The sequence below is a fragment of the Equus przewalskii genome, chromosome 1 (genome assembly GCF_037783145.1).
Source record: "Equus przewalskii isolate Varuska chromosome 1, EquPr2, whole genome shotgun sequence".
Lineage (NCBI taxonomy): Eukaryota > Metazoa > Chordata > Mammalia > Perissodactyla > Equidae > Equus > Equus przewalskii.
The window spans coordinates 89,210,260-89,221,454 of NC_091831.1; the positions used below are offsets into that span (position 1 = coordinate 89,210,260).

The following is an 11,195-nucleotide window of genomic DNA, read 5'->3' on the forward strand; positions in this document are numbered from 1 at the left end:
TCAGCAAACTGGGGGAGGAGAGTGAATTCCAGCTCCAATAATGCCATTCACAGAATGAGATTGGGAAATATTTCGTGAGTGGGCCAAGGGCCACTTTAACTTAAATATTTCTTTGTTAAAATTAGCCTTCCATTTTATTTTCCTTTGTATTTGAACTACCAGAGACAGCACCTCACACCCAGTAAGTGCTTGCTGAGTATTTGTTGACAGGGTCCACTGAAGAATTACGGATGGATGAGCGGGTTGGACACCGAGAGTGCACACAGGGCAGAGCTCTCCCAGGGGGGCTCCCTCTGCAGGGCTGCCAGGCAGGGACAGAGTTGGGCCGGGACATGCTGAGGCTCTGGGCTATCGGGGTGAGGGTGACAGGACCTGTGCCCCTGGCCTCTAGCACACCTAGACTGTCACATCACTGAATTCCCAATCCCGCATGGCTTTTCTTTAGGCACCGCCCTTGGGGACAACGAGAAGAGTATTTTTGTGATATGGAGCAGAACAATTCACTATTTTCAACTCAAACCCAGACTGCCTACCAAAGGAAGGCGAAGCTTCTTAAAACTCAGAGGCTCATAGGAAACCACAGGCCATGTGGCAAATAGAAAAAGGAAAGACTGGAAACTTTTTAGAAGGAAAGAAGGTACACATAGGATGACCCAGAACAAGAGAACGACCATATCAAGCACAAAAGTTACATCTAAATTTTCTCATAGCCAGGACGAAAATGAGAAATCAGAGACGTTAACTATCATATAATTTTTTCTATTTTATGTAACGGGTAGGGATCGTGGTCCGCCCTGAGATGAGCGTCTCCTTTGTTTATACTGTGCGTGAAGGACAGTCTCTTTAGCTGTACAACTGTAGAAGACGCAGTTGTGTCCTTCACATGGATTGCTTCCCAGTAGCTAATGATGGCCCCCCATTCAGGGAAATGCGATAGGAATCTCCAGGACGAGCTCACATTCTCCCATCCCCGTCAGGCTTCTTCTTCCCCTGACCCAGCACCGATGGTCTTTTCGGGCTCCTTTCTCTCAGTGTATTCCCTTGCCCCCGTTCTTGCCCAGATCTAGAAATGGAGACAACCACCTCACTGTGTTCACTTCTCAGTTCTTATCAGCAGGCAGCGGGGCCCCTTGCGAGCCAGCTCAAGAGAAGGAGGAGCTGATCTAAGAAACAGGGTTCTCACGAGAGTCCGAAGGTAGAAACTGCGGTCCATCGGGCTTCCCAGGACCTGGAACACGAGGGGAATGATGGACTCAAGGAGACTCTGCAGGCGGTCTCTCCCGCTCCCTGGATGACCGAGGGCATCTCTTGCACAGGGGCCCTACTGAAGCCAGGTGCCGCAAGAGCAGACCTCAGGGGCCTCGGGCAGCACCTTCTCCTGGGACCTCGGGAGTGGGGATGACGGAGCAACCTCCTGAGCCCTGCAGTTGGTTCTGGTGGAGCAGGAGGCCCCACCGTATCCTTCCCCAGGCTGGCTTTTGGACTGGAGACGGGGCAGACACACACGACCTGCAGCGCCTTCCTTTGATGCCTTTTGCACAGAGTAAGAACCGGAAGGTCGTGCCTCAGAGCATTCCTGGGAGGGGAGTGGGGCTCAGGCCTCTGTGGAGCCTGGGCCTGACCCTGGGGTCATGCTGGGGACGCACAGGGCCTGGGTCTCCGTGAGCGGAGCTATGGCTGAGGGAGGGACAACAGCCTCTCCGGTGGGCAGTTTAGGATATGGGAGCAGGAGGCTGCCCTTTGAGGACAGTTCCCTGACCTGCACACCGAGCGGCATGGTGGAACCTGGGCCTCAGTCTGCCCACCTGTAAACTGGTCTGCGAAGGCTTTCCCTTCAAAACCTGGATGAATGGACAGCCACTCGCTGGCCCAGACCTCAAGGCCTATTCCAGGAGCAAAGCTGTGGGGTCTGAGAACTGTTTCCAGTTTTTGTCACCTGTCAATTTTGTCCAAAGTAACCGTGGACTGAGCACCTACACCTATTTCTCACGTCCACAGAAAGGCCGTCCGAGCAGGTGAGAATGGCCAATACGCCTTGCTCTGGGCACGGCAGCTCTGACTTCAGATGACATCTGTGAGTCAACAGTCTCCTGTGGAAGTGTAGACACGGCCAGCCCAACTGTGATTTGCTTCCCGGGCCAGCATGAAAGCAACTGCCCACTCCCATGGCATTCAAGGCCCGGCTCTGGCCGCGTGCGGATCCTGCGTCTGCAGGGCCTTGTTCCTGCAGGACCATCTCTCTCTGGAGTCCGCCAGCTCTGCTGTGCTCACTTTTAGCCATGCCCAAACCAGAGGGAGGGGCCTTGGGGTGCCCCTGAAGGCCTAGCATTCACCTACCTCGAATCCCCCTCCTTCCCAGGACCAGCTGCCTCGCTTCTCTGTGGCTGTCCAGGATCGACCAGCTCCGGGGGCACAGTCAGACCCCGGCCTCGCCCCTTGGTGTGGGCGTCAGGGCCGACAGCCTCTGCCCTGGTTGTTTGTTCGTTATTGTGTAACTGATCTGTGCTTCCGAACCTGCCAGAAATCGGGGATTTTTTTTTTCTCATTAACCAGGAAGAGATCAAATGTCGTCCTGGGGCCTGGGCACGAGGCGTCGGGACGTGGCCTTTGTAAGGTGGTGTTGTCTCAGTGTCCCGAGTGGCTGATGGAGCGCTGGGAGGAGAGGAGGGCCTCTGGCAGGTTCTGTCTGGGAAGAGGGCTCCCCACTCTGGTGGGAACGTGTGTGGGGAGGAGACAGTGTCTCCAGCTAGGGGCCAGTGGTTTGTCCAGGAAAACACAGGTGTTTTGCTCAAACACCTTTCTGGGTACACTTCTTTCAAAAGAAGTGGGATGCAAGTAGCCATTAACTGGCTAAGCAAATGCCTTGGACTCGGCTAGCCGCCGCCAGCCCCGGGTCCAACCTGCCCTGTCCTGGCAAGCAGAGTGCCTGTGCCATCTCATCTCATGCAGCTCTTCAGAGCAGTGACAGCAGAATTGCCTGGAAAGCTTGGCCAGATCCTAGGATCTTGGCTCCCCTCTGGACTCAGTGAGTCAAAAATCTCAGAAATCTGTCGTCTTCACGAGGCCCCTCGGTGAGCCAGATGTTTGCCCCATTTTGGAAACCATCGCCTAAGAAATCCAGTCACCACAGCTGCTTCCTGCCTCATCTCACCTTTGCAGGGAGCCCTGGAGCCAGGGAGCGGGGGCTTCATCATTCCTTGTAGGTCAGACCCCAAGCTCCTTCAACGATTGGCGCCCCGCTAGTGAAAAGCAGCTGCCGACCTACATCCTTCCCTACCCGTTTCCAGGGTCTCTCTGCCTCCCCTGACTTCCAGGGTGGGTCTGCACCTGGGATACCTCTGGGGAGTGTCTGGGACTGGGGGGCCCTGGGCAGGTGAGACTCTGAGTGGGGCGTTGTGTGTACACTGATTTGGGGGTATTTGTCTGTGTGTCTGTGCACGCGTGAGTGTGTGCGTGCCCGTAAGGAAACCTGCAGACCCAGGGCTTACCGTCCTCTGCATCCTGCTGCCAGGGGCTCAGCCCTGCTCTCCCCTCAGCCCGAGGCCAGGCCGCTATCTGCATGCCCTTCAATGGGGAGCATTGGCTCTGGGGGGTCCCAGAGTTTCTGGGCCAGCTGTGTGGGTGCTTGGTCCACAAGAGGCCCTGAGCTGTGCCCAGGGACAACTAGGGCTCCACAGAGATTGTCTGGGTGCTAATATGATCCTGCCTGCCAGGCCTTGGATCAAATGCCCTCATTACCCGCCCAGTCCTTATCTGACACTGGATCTAAGGTTGCCCAGCCCCAGACACCATTACAATGCTCTGTTTCATTGTCTCACTAGCAATTACAGTCATCTAAAACCATCTTGGCCATTTATGTGTTTAAGTTACATCAGTGTAGCAGCGTCATCGAGAGGACCCTGGAGCCAGACTGCCTGGATTCAAGCCCTGGATCCACCACTTTGCAGCTGTGTGACCTCAGGCAAGTCACATGCCCTCTCTGTGCTTTAGTTCCCTTGATGGCAAAATTGGGATAATAGTAGAATGCCATGCAAGTGTTCGTTCTCCTTGTTGTTGTGATTATTTCAAGACTGTGCTTCATTCACCTGTGCAGCCCCAGGGCCTAGAAAAGGCCTAGGAGCCACAAACACTTGATAACTTGGATGAATAAACGAATGAACAAATGAATGACTGAATCTCAGTTCTCCCCAAGATGGGTGACCCAACTCCCTTCTCTGGGGCCTGGCTCAGCTGCAGGCTGGACCCAGGAGAGAAGCAGCCAGACTCATTTTGGAAAGTGGCTCTGGGCGCAGCCTGCTTTCAGGGGGAACTGCATGTAGTGGCCCGGTAAGCTGTGCCTCCTGCTGCCCTCTGCTGGTGGTCTGGAGACAGGGCTGGGCAGCAACCAGAGGTCACAGGGCAGCCAGGTGAGGCCTGTCTGCATCTGCACACGCTCTTGCTTTACTCCGCTCCCCTTTTCACTCGTTTCACCCCCACTTGGAACGCTGTTCCCCAAACCCCCTACCCTGCAGGGCCAGGGCCAGACGCACGCTCCCGCGGGGTGACCACGGGTCTCCAGCACGCCGGGCCTGGCAGCCCTCACTGTCCTGCAGGCCCTGGGTCCTGGCGGAATTCTCTGCTCCTTGTCTGTATGTCCGTCTCCTTTCCAAACTTGGACTGTGACTCTTCGGGGCAGGACCCGCGTGCCACCCCCCACCCTCCTTCCTGCGTGCCCTGTGGACAGCCCTGCTGCTCTGGCCCGGCTCTGTGGAGCCTGCAACTGTGGTCTCCCATCCATGGACTTTCTGGGTACCTTTCTGAAGTCCGATAAGAATCCAGCCCAAGGCTTTGTCCCCCGTCAGCATCAGCAGGGAGAGAAGCTGGGCTTGTCTCAGAATCAGTTCTTCTGGAGAACACCGCTAAGTGTTTACTCAGGATTTTTGTGGTGACCCCACATTGTCTCAAAAGCAGGGGCATTTGAGGCTGGGGACCTGTAACTCAGGAAACTTTAGGGGCTAGCCAAGGACCTGTGAGGGCACCGGTACAGGGGACGTGGGGATCTCCCCGGGGTCTCAGGTGGAGATGACTTTGTGGTGCCACCAGCTGTCAGTCTCTGTTGCAGTCCTGTCCTCGGGCTTCTGGAAGCCCAGCTGACAGACGACCCGGGATTCTTGCCGAGGTCCTGGAGGTGACTTCATGGGCTCGGGGCGTGCCCCTGGTTGGGTCCTGCAGAGCGCTGCCCCTCAAGCCGACCTGGCAAACACCAGCACGCGGCTGCCTCTCTTCTCCCCGACGTCATGGCTGACAGGGCTCATCAGCTGCCCCTCCTCAGCCTGGACGAGACCCTGGAAGTCAGCTGCGCCCCACAGTTATCACCCAGGGCTCCGGGATGGCTGTGGGAAGGAAGGCACTGTCTGCCCGCCCAGTGCTCCTGACCTGTCCCGCTTCCTGCTCACGGAGGAACCATGGCCTCAGCCACCACACAGGCGCGATCAGGTACCATGTGCAGAGTCGCACGTGTGACCGTGTCCCCACTGGGGACATCCTCCGGAGAGCTCACCTTGCCCCCCCATGCAGACTCCTCCCTGTGCCCGTTTGGGGGCAGTTTCTGGGTGACCACGTTCCTTACATGGAGGGTCTGAGTCCTGAGCTCTCCAGGGCAGGAATCAGGTGGCCCACTCTTCTGGATTCCCTGTGCGAAGGGGTCTGGGGGCCTGGAGGTGGAAGCACCCGCGGAGTCTGAGACGGAGGGTGGAGGATGGTTGGAGAGGGTGAACACCACTCACTGTGACACAGTGATTCTTGACCAGCCACCAGGGTGATGGCCGATCCACAGAGAAAGAGCTGGGTCCCCTCCCCTCCCTGGCCAGGGAGCCAGGAACTGCATGGAGCCACAAGGCCAGAGGTGTAGACCCGGACCCGGGCCACGGAGTAACGGCCACGGAGGGCCGAGGGGGCACAAGTTCGGTCTTTCCTCCCCTCACTAAATCCTGACCACGTCTGGAAGGAGGGGATAGGGGCCCTGGAAGGAGGGGGATATGGCGCCTGGAAGGAGGAGATACCCCTGGAAAGAGGAGATGTGGCGCCTGAAAGGATGGGATAAGGCGCACGAAAGCTCTTTCTGTGGTCACAGTGCCTTTCTCATTGCTACTCCTCTACAAATTGGTGTTTTGTCTTATATAGATTTATCAGGAGATACATATCCATATATGTATATATATTTTTTTTTTGAGGAAGATTAGCCCTGAGCTAACATCTGCCTCCAATCCTCCTCTTTCTGCTGAGGAAGACTGGCCCTGAGCTAACATCCATGCCCATCCTCCTCCACTTTATATGTGGGACGCCTACCACAGCGTGGCTCACCAAGCAGTGCCATGTCCGCACCGGGATCCGAACTGGCAAACCCTGGGCCGCCGAAGCAGAGCAAGCGAACTTACCTCTGCACCACTGTGCTGGGTCCCAAGCATATATTTTTTTAATTTGTCTTTTAGAAAATCTGGTTTCTGGGTTAATTTATCATTTCTGTTATTTTTATTTATGTTATGTTTCATTAATTTCACTTTTTATATTTGTTTTGTCTCTTCTTGTTGTTTTTGAATTTTGTTTTAAAAAGATGAACACAGCGTATTTTCAGTTCATGTTTTTATGTTTTCTAGATTTTTAGTCATGAAAGTAAAGTATATTTTCCTCTGAGGATAGCTTTAACTCTACCCCATAGATTTTTGGGTACATATTGTGGTTTGAATTTGTTAATGACTACTAAGATTGTGCAATTTACCATGTTTCAATACTATTGGCCATCATTATCTCTCTTTTTATGAATTTCGTCTTCTCATTCTTATCCCACTTTTCCTATTTAGGTATTCATCTTTTTCTTATTGATTTACTTATGTATTTTGCACATAAACCAGCATTTTAATCTTAATTTCATGTTGTGTTTTACTTTTTGCCAGAGAAGTTTTATAGATTTTTGTGTAGTCAGATGTATCAATAATATTATTTTGGTTTTCTTCTCTGACGTCATTCTTAGATAGCTCTTTCCTCCTCCATGACTACACAAATCGTTACTTATATTTTCTTCTGATTTTGATTTTTATATGTTACTGAAAGAATATGATTTTATTTTTCCTTTAAATGCTTAACCATTTAACTCAGCATTATTAATTGAACAATTCCTTATTTTCCTACAATATTGGTATTCTATTTTTGTCATGCATATATGATATATATATATATATGTGTGTATCTATACACCCTTGGACCCACCCTTTTTGGATTTTGTGGGGTTTTTTATATTGTTTTGTCTTTTCCTGTGTCAATAATACACTATTGTGCCTGTGTTAGCTTTATAAAGCCCTTTAACAAAAGATGATTAAGTCCACTCTTGTTATATTTTTTTTAAGTAATTTTTCGGGCTATTCTGGGTGTTTGTTTTTTCATGAAAGCTTTGGAACCATTTGATGAAGTCCTCACAGCCTCACTAGCTCTTTTCGGCTTTGAGTCCTTGGAGAATTCACATCCCCCTCAGCCTCTTCCCACTCTCTTGGATCCATTCCTCTGATCACAAAAGGCGTTTTCTCGGCCTGAAGCTGCCATCGGACCTTTCGGCCCTGGGCTGGCCCAGCCACTTACACCCAGAATGAAGCACTCAGGGAGTTAATGAGTGCAGAGGGGCTGGCGTGAGTCATAGTGACTATTTCCTCAGATCAAGAGCCTGGAAACATCTTGAAAACACTTTATTCAGTCCTACAAAGGACTTACAGGTAGGAATTAAGGATTTCATTTGCTCAGCTCCTGCACTTATTCACTTCATTTGTTCTGTCTGCTTACTAAATAAATATGAAAAGTGCCATTTTGCTCAGGCGGGGCCCTCGTGAGTCCCTCTGTGGCTCAAAGCCCTCTGAGCTGGGCCGCCTGAGGGAGACCACACTGCTTCAATAAACAGAGGTCAAATGTGTCAGTGTTCACAAGGTACCCAGTAGGGACCGGCCACGTATAACGACCCCCAGCTCCCGCTCATGGTCTATGTGGATCCAGGGGATCCCCAAAGGCCGTTGCTTTCCACACTTTCACTCAGGGTTCCAGATCACTGGATCGTACCACTTTATATCTGCCAACACTTCTGTGATGACCATAGCATCGGACAAGAGGGCATTTCCGAGATGTGCACTGGCCCTCATCCACTTCCACCCAGAGGTGACACGTCACAGGCCTCTCTTATTGAAATGTTGGCAAATAACAGTGAAATGGATCACAAGATACCAGCTCTTAGTCATACAGAGGCCTAATAGTCACAGACAATTAGACTGAACAATTATAAGGAGTGTCCTGGTGACCGCACCAGGAGATGGCTGTCCTCTATTCTCCCGGCTCACAGGTTTTATAGTCATCCACTCATTCCAAGTCTACTTGCTGAGCACCCCGATTGCCCATCGCTGGAGCACCATTCTACAGCTTATCTCTGATGTTAGGGACACACAGGGCTACAGCGTCTGTGAGGGCATGACCGGCTGTGTCCATCCAGTGCCTGGGAAATATTTGACATATAAATTAATATTTTATCTCCAGATACCTGGCTTCTTTGCTCTTGTATTTAAGACAGGTGACTTGGAAAGGTCAAGCATGGCACTGAAGTTGAATTAAGGGCCTCCGGAAGGTAAGAGTCATTGAGAATGCCCTGAACTTAAGTGACTCGGTTGTCCATGTTCTATATAAGGGAATTCAGGGCAAAGATGGGATCCTAGGGAAGCAAACCCCAGAGAGCTCTCCACTGCTGCTCATTAGGGGTTGTGGGCTGGTTTGGTGGCAGGAGGGCTGAGAACCAGTAGGCAACTTGAGAATGTCCTATTCAACTGAGCAGGAGCTTCCTTATGAAACTGCTGTGGTCGTCTCCCCTCCAGACAGGAGGGGTCCCAGCCTGCTCCCAGGAAGTCACTTGGCATTGCGAGGGTCGTAATGCTCCTGAGAACATACGAGTCACAGTCCTGGCTTCTTCTGGCACCGAGGTCACTAGACTAGGAACCATGTCTACTGTGGTTGGGGTGGGGTTGAAACAGCTTAAGATCTGTGTTGACTGCTGCCCAGGAATGTCAGTACAGGAGAGGCCCCTACGCTGTAGAATGGCGTAGACCTGCGTTTTCTGAAATAGCTGCCCCAGTCCTCTCCTTTACCCAGGCTGTGCCTGCAGAGCCAAATGACACCTCCTTACTTGCTCTCTGTGCCGAAGAGCAAACCAGACTCCTGTGGCCCACGGGGCAGGTTGACCTGAAGCTTCTTCCTGGCGTCTGGGTTCTCCACATTCCCAGCCTTCAACATGGCAGGAGGTTTTTTTTCCCTACTGAGTCACATAGTTCTGCCACTCTTTCCTTCGCTCTTGTCAAGAAATAGGCTTTGGCTTAAGTATTGGAACGGATAGTGACCACGTTGAGAGGGTCTGCCCAGACCAGCACAACCTTGTCTGGGTCCCAGTGGGTGTATTGTACAGTGTGGTCCCTCCCAGGCCGCAAGTTTAATTGGTTGGACCAGAGGGTGACATGTGGGGCAGGTAGATTCATTTCCACAGGAGTTTTGAATTGATGTCAAGCGAGAGCCTCTGATCTCTGGGTGGCAATCTCTGTGACACACGATTCCCTATGCTGGGCAGTTGAGACACTCGCAAGCAGAGGAAGCTGGTGGGTAAAGGAGGAAAAAGTGAGGATGCACAGAGAGAGACAGAGGCCAGCGGGGAAGCACGACGCTGCCTGTGCTCCCCGAGACCGTCTCGAGCCAACTCAGAACTCTCTGTTCTTGGAAGAAATGCCTCTCTCTGGCTTAAACAAGATTCAGTTACTGTCTCTTATTTGCAGTAAAAAAAAAAAAGGCCTTTCTAAGCTCCCTCAACGAGCGTGTCCAGGTGCAGCCCCTGTTCTGGAAAGTTGTTTGCTCATTATTGTATAACTGACCTGTTTCAAAAGCTTCCGGGGAATGGAGATTTTCCAAGAAACAGGAGGAAGATCTTATCAGAGAGCCTGAGCTGCATGCTGTGGCTTTTGTTTGATCCCTGAGGCATGACTGCAGGGGTGTTGGGAAGAGGGGTGGGTCTTGGGGGTCCCCTTCAGGCAGGATCAGAAAGGGCAGTCACCCTGGTCCCTGAGAGCAAAGAGACAGCGTTTGGTTTCCTGTCTGGGGAGGGTTCATCCACGTGTCATTCCAATTTCTTAAGCACTGGTGTCATTTAAATTGTCTTAGCCGTAGTCTGTCAATGAAATCAGCTAAACATAAAGAGGCCTTTGGCCTAAAAATTCACAGGCCAAAAGTATAAGCTTTGAGGTCCGATGACCGTTTTCCGAGGAGCTGTAGAAGCTGCCTGCGGCCCCGTGCAAGTCCCTCCCTCTCTGTGCTTGGTTCCCATATCCGTCAAATGAGGAGGAGGATTTGACTGGACTACCTCTGGGGCAGAGTAGGGGAGGAAACTTCTGGAACTGCCAGGCCACAGGAGGGTTGGGGATGAACCTGGGCACGAGATGAATCTGTGCCTGACGTTTCAGAGGGAGTTAGGACTTTGCAGACAGTGCTCCCTCCCATGAGCCAGGAGGCAGTCACACTGACACAGATGGAGGGAGGACCTGGGCTGTGTGAGGATGAGGAGTCGACGGGGGTGAGGCCATGCAGTCGGGGTCGCGGGGTGGGGGCAGATGCTCCCACCAGGTCATCCTGCTATGCTGTGCAGCTGTCTGGGCTCAGGCCTTGAAGCAGGAGGCAGCCCCTGAGGCCTCCCAGCCCCCTGGGTACTCCAGCTTGCAGTGGCTACAGGAGTCTGTAGCTCAGGGAGAGGTCCTGAACAGAGGTGCACGTGGGGAGCCGTAAGCAGAAGGCACCGGAAGCCATGGGACAGATGAGCTCACCCTGTAGGGAGCACAGGGAGAGAAGAGAACCGAGAGCTGAGGGTCCAGCGCTGGCCATTAAGTGGCCAAGAGGAGGATGAGGAGCCACAAAAGAGGCTGCTAAGGAGCAGCTGTAAGGATGAGATAAAAGCCAGCCAGAGTGGTGTCCTGGAAGCCAAAAGAGGAGGGGGGAGAGGGGTCAGCGGACTCAGAGGCAGGGGGAGGAGGGCTGACGAGGAGCCATCGGGTTTTGCAGGAGGGAGGTCTTGGGAACCTGATTTTACCCCCGCAGCTGAGAAAGCCGCGGCCCTCCCTCCTCTGCCAGGGCTCCCACCGTGTGCGGCCGGTTGGTGC

At 52.7% G+C, this 11,195-nt stretch overlaps 1 long non-coding RNA gene across 1 annotated transcript; it reads right to left on the minus strand.

Moving 5' to 3' along the window:
* Positions 1–7,693: 7,693 nt before the first annotated feature.
* LOC139082969 (uncharacterized) lies at positions 7,694–10,505 on the minus strand. Its single transcript, XR_011539376.1, has 2 exons — positions 9,921–10,505; positions 7,694–9,647 (listed from the first exon to the last, which is right to left on the minus strand). It is a non-coding gene; the product is annotated as an uncharacterized lncRNA (long non-coding RNA).
* Positions 10,506–11,195: the final 690 nt, after the last annotated feature.